The sequence below is a fragment of the Bos mutus genome, chromosome X (assembly GCF_027580195.1).
Source record: "Bos mutus isolate GX-2022 chromosome X, NWIPB_WYAK_1.1, whole genome shotgun sequence".
In the NCBI taxonomy this organism is placed as follows: Eukaryota; Metazoa; Chordata; class Mammalia; order Artiodactyla; family Bovidae; genus Bos; species Bos mutus.
Window position 1 is genome coordinate 2,223,507 of NC_091646.1, and position 5,197 is coordinate 2,228,703.

The following is a 5,197-nucleotide window of genomic DNA, read 5'->3' on the forward strand; positions in this document are numbered from 1 at the left end:
TTGGCATTGCCTTTTTTTGGGCTTGGAATGAAAACCGAGCTTTTCCAGTCCTGTGGCCACTGCTGAGTTTTCCAAATTTGCTGGCATATTGAGTGTAGCACTTTAACAACATCATCTTTTAGGATTTGAAATAGCTCAACTGGAATTCCATCACCTCCGCTAGCTTGACTTTGGTAGCCCCTGCTTAATTACAGATCTTATTTGGGAAAGTTCTGAAATGTATACATGCTGAGAATTTAAAATGCATTTGGGAAATGAGTTCTATCTTGAGTAACCCAAGTAAACTGTTTCCAGAATTCAAAGTAGTCTGACAGTTGGTGGGTAAACAAGAGGTTTAACTGGAAACTGGACAAAGAAGACTTAAAATGGAATAAATCTCATTTGATAGTTAAAAAATAATTACTATAAAGTTCAAACATTTGTAAAAGTATAGGGAGAAGCTAACTTTCGATCATCAAAGGGCAGTCATGTTAATAGCAGGGAAAAGAAGGGGGGACTCTCTGCTTTTTATTTTTAAATTTTTATTGGAGATAGTTGCTTTACAATGTTAGTTTCTTCTGTACAGTGAAGTGAATCAGCCATACATATGCATATATCTCCTGCCTCCTCTCTCGACTATAGTCAAGGCCTAGGTAATTGACTGAGGTTTGCTTGAAGGTAGAGGATTTCACATACGCTGCCCAGAGAAAAGCTTTTGGTGTGCTTGAGATGTCTCCTTGGAAGTCTAGGTATTACAGCACAGATTTTCAAATCTTAACACTTCTTGTTTGGATGAGACTCTTGTCTAGTAGAGAAGCAGGAGATTGGGATTGCAAGGGGCGGGGTAGAAGATAGTGAGACTACTAAAGCTGTCTTCTGTATCTCTAATCTCTTCCTCTTTTCTCTTTTCACTTTCAAGCAAGTTGATTCCTTAACATATTAGCAAAACAGAAACTTTCCTTTAATACCATATTTCTTTTCCCAGCCAAAATGCCCCAAAGATTAGGGTGAATTATCTATACTTCCTAGCCTACATTTACTTTTAAATTTCAACTTTTTGAAGTATAATTTACATATAATAAGATGCATGCTTTTAAATGTACATTAATGAGATTGACAAGTTTATGCACAACTTGTGTAAGCATTACACCATCATGATATAGAACATTTTTATCACCTTTAAAGTCAGTTGCCTCTTCCTAGTCAGTTGTCTACCTTCCAGGCCTGGGCAATGACGTTCTGCTTTTTATCACTATAGATTTGTTTCTTCTAGAGTTTCATATCGGTGAAGTCAGTGGAGAATAGTACATACATTTTTACGTCCGACTTTGGCTAAGTGTAATATTTTTGAGATTCATCCGTGTTACGACGTGTAACAGTAGGTTGTCAGCTGTAGTTTTTTCTTAACATGCCTTTTATCAGGTTGAGGAAGTTTCCTTCTTTACCAACTTTGCTAAGAGTATTTTTTTTTAAATCAGGAATGGTATTTTCTGCATCTTTTTGATTATCATATGTTTTTTCCTTTTTGTCTATGGTGACATTTTTTTCAAATATTAAGTCCAACTTGAAATATTAGGATAAACCCCACTTGGTCATGATGTATTATCCCTTTTAAATGTGATTGGGTTTGGGTGGCTTGGTTAAGAATGTGACTTTGCATGAGGGGTAGTGTTCTGTAGTTCTTTTCCTATAATATCTTTACTGTGCTTTGGTAATAGGAATGTTGACTTCATAGAATGAGTTGAGAATTATTCCTTCCTCTTCAACTTTGTAGAAGAGTGTATTGAATTGGTATTATTTATTCTTTAAATGTTTGCTAAAATTCTCCAGTGAAATCATCTGGGCCTGGAGTTTAATTATAGGGATGTTTTTACATTACATATTCAATTCTTTTAATAGATATGAATCTATTCAGGGTGTCTGTCTTTGAGTGAACTCTGGTACCTGCTGTCTTGGAAGGAATTTGCCAATTTTACCTAAGTTGTTGCTTTGATTAACAAAAATTTTTATTTGTTATTAACTTTTTATTAAGTTCTTAATATTATCTTAATAGCCACTTAATATTTATAGAATCTATAGTGTCAGACTTTATTTTTCTGGGCTCCAAAATCACTACAGATGGTGACTGCAGCCATGAAATTAAAAGACGCTTACTCCTTGGAAGGAAAGTTATGACCAACCTAGGTAGCATATTCAAAAGCAGAGACATTACTTTGCCAACAAAGGTTTGTCTAGTCAAGGCTATGGTTTTTCCTGTGGTCATGTATGGATGTGAGAGTTGGACTGTGAAGAAGGCTGAGCACCAAAGAATTGAAGCTTTTGAACTGTGGTGTTGGAGAAGACTCTTGAGAGTCCCTTGGACTGCAAGGAGATCCAACCAGTCCATTCTGAAGGAGATCAGCCCTGGGATTTCTTTGGAGGGAATGATGCTAAAGCTGAAACTCCAGTACTTTGGCCACCTCCTGCGAAGAGTTGACTCATTGGAAAAGACTCTGATGCTGGGAGGGATTGGGGGCAAGAGGAAAAGTGGACGATAGAGGATGAGATGGCTGGATGGCATCACTGACTCGATGGACGTGAGTCTGGGTGAACTCCAGGAGTTGGTGATGGACAGGGAGGCCTGGCGTGATGCGATTCATGGGGTCGCAAAGAGTCGGACACGACTGAGTGACTGATCTGATCTGATGGTTATGTCACTACTCTCAGTCCTTGTATTGTTAATTTGTTTCATTTTTCCTAATCAGCCTGGCTTTAGGTTTATCATTTTTATTGGTCCATTCAAAGAAACAAGTCTTGGTTTCATTGTTTTTTTCTGTTCCCTATTTCATAGTTTTACATTCTGCTTTTTATTATTTCCTTTATTCTCCTTATTTTGGGTTACATCTGCCCTTCTTTTTCTAGTTTCATTAATAGAAGACATATTATTTTTTCTCTTAAATATGTGATTTAATGCTATAAAACTACTCCTAACTATTGTGTTAACTTTGACTGTGTGGATCACAGTAAACCATGGAAAATTCTGAAAGAGATGGGAATACCTGACCACCTGACCTGCCTCTTGAGAAACCTACATGCAGGTCAGGAAGCAACAGTTAGAACTGGATGTGGAACAACAGACTGGTTCCAAATGTGAAAAGGAGTACGTCAAGGCTGTATATTGTCATCCTGCTTGTTTAACTTATATGCAGAGTACATCATGAGAAACGCTGGGCTGGAGCAAGCACAGGCTGGAATCAAGATTGCTGGGAGAAATATTAATAACCTCAGATATGCAGATGACACCACCCTTATGGCAGAAAGTGAAGAAGAACTAAAAAGCCTCTTGGTGAAAGTGAAAGAGGAGAGTGAAAAAGTTGGCTTAAAGCTCAACATTCAGAAAACTAAGATCATGGCATCTGGTTCCATCACTTCATGGCAAAAGATGGGGAAACAGTAGAAACAGTGGCTGACTTTATTTTTCTGGGCTCCAAAATCACTGCAGATGGTGATTGCAGCCATGAAATTAAAAGACCCTTACTCCTTGAAAGGAAAGTTATGACCAACCTAGACAGCATGTTAAAAAGCAGAGACATTGCTTTGCCAACAAAGGTCCGTCTAGTCAAGGCTATGGTTTTTCCAGTGGTCATGTATGGATGTGAGAGTTGTACTATAAAGAAAGCTGAGTGCCAAAGAATCGATGCTTTTGAACTGTGGTGTTGGAAAAGACTCTTGAGAGTCCCTTGGACAGCAAGAAGATCCAACCAGTCCATCCTAAAGGAGATCAGTCCTGGGTGTTCATTGGAAGGACTGATGTTGAAGCTGAAACTCCAATCCTTTGGCCACTTGATGCGAAGAGCTGACTCATTGGAAAAGACCCTGATGTTGGGAGGGATTGGGGACAGGAGGAGAAGGGGACGACAGAGGATGAGATGGTTGGATGGCATCACCGACTCAATGGAAATGGGTTTGGGTGGACTCAGGGAGTTGGTGATGGACAGGGAGGCCTGGTGTGCTGCGGTTCATGGGGTCACAAAGAGTCAGACATGACTGAGTGACTGAACTGTTGTTTTAGCTCCCCCTACAAATTTTCATATGCTGTCTTTTCACTTTCATTTAATTTAAAATAGTTTTAAATTCCCCGTTTGCTTCCTTGTTTAACCCACTGATCATTTATGTGTTGTTCCATTGATAAAAATAGTTGTGATTTCCCAGAGATCCTTCTGTAAATGCTAGCTTAGTTCCATTCTGGTAGAAAAAATGAACATGCCTTATGTGGTTTTAGGATCATTTTAAATTTGAGGCTTGTGTTATGGCCTAGAATATTGTCTTAGTAAATGTTTCTTGTTCACGTAAAAAAAGACTCTTGTTCTGTTGTTGGGTAGAGTGTTTTATCTGTATTGATTATGTGTTACTTAGTTCTTTTCTGTCCTTACTGATATTCTGTCTGGTAGTTCTATCAGTTGCTGAGGGAGAGATGTTACAGTTCTCAACGATAAATGAAGGTTTTACAAATTTCTCCTTTAGCTGTCAGTTTTTACTTCACATATTTTGTAGTTCTGTTGCTAAGTGTGTGGATGTTTAAGACTATTACACTCTCTTAAATGGACAAATTTATCATTAGGAAATGACTTTCTTTTCCCCTTCTCTGTGAGCAGACATCACTTTCTACCCTACATGAGCAGTAATTATTGTTTCCTCCAATCCTTTATTAGTGTGGAAAAGAAAATTATTTTCTTCCAGGTTTGGGAAGCTTCCTCATGTGTATGTGCTAATCAATACTTAACTGAATATTCAAGCAAGACTCTCCACAGATATCCAGGGTTCTCTGTGTGGAGTTCTCTGTTGTTCAGAAACTTGCCCAACAAAGTCTAACCTCCTAACCTCTCTAGACTTCTAGCTCCATCTTATCAACTCAAAAATTCTATTAAGTTAGGTCTGGGTTCCCCTTCCTCTGCCATGGCCTAAACACTCTTTCCAGGTAGTAAACTGGGGCAATCGTAGGTTCAGGGTTCACCTCATTTGTTTCCCATCCCTCAAGGATCATTGTCATTTGTTGCTTGGGTGCCCAGTGTCTGAAAACTATTAGTTTATAGAGTTTATTCTGTTCTTTTGATTGGTTGTTTCCTCCAGGAGAGTATGTTCAGTCCCTGTTACTCCATCTTAGCCAGAAGTGAAAGTCCCAGCAACATTTTCTTTGAAATTCATTCAACTTCAGCTTCTATACTCATGACACTGAAAC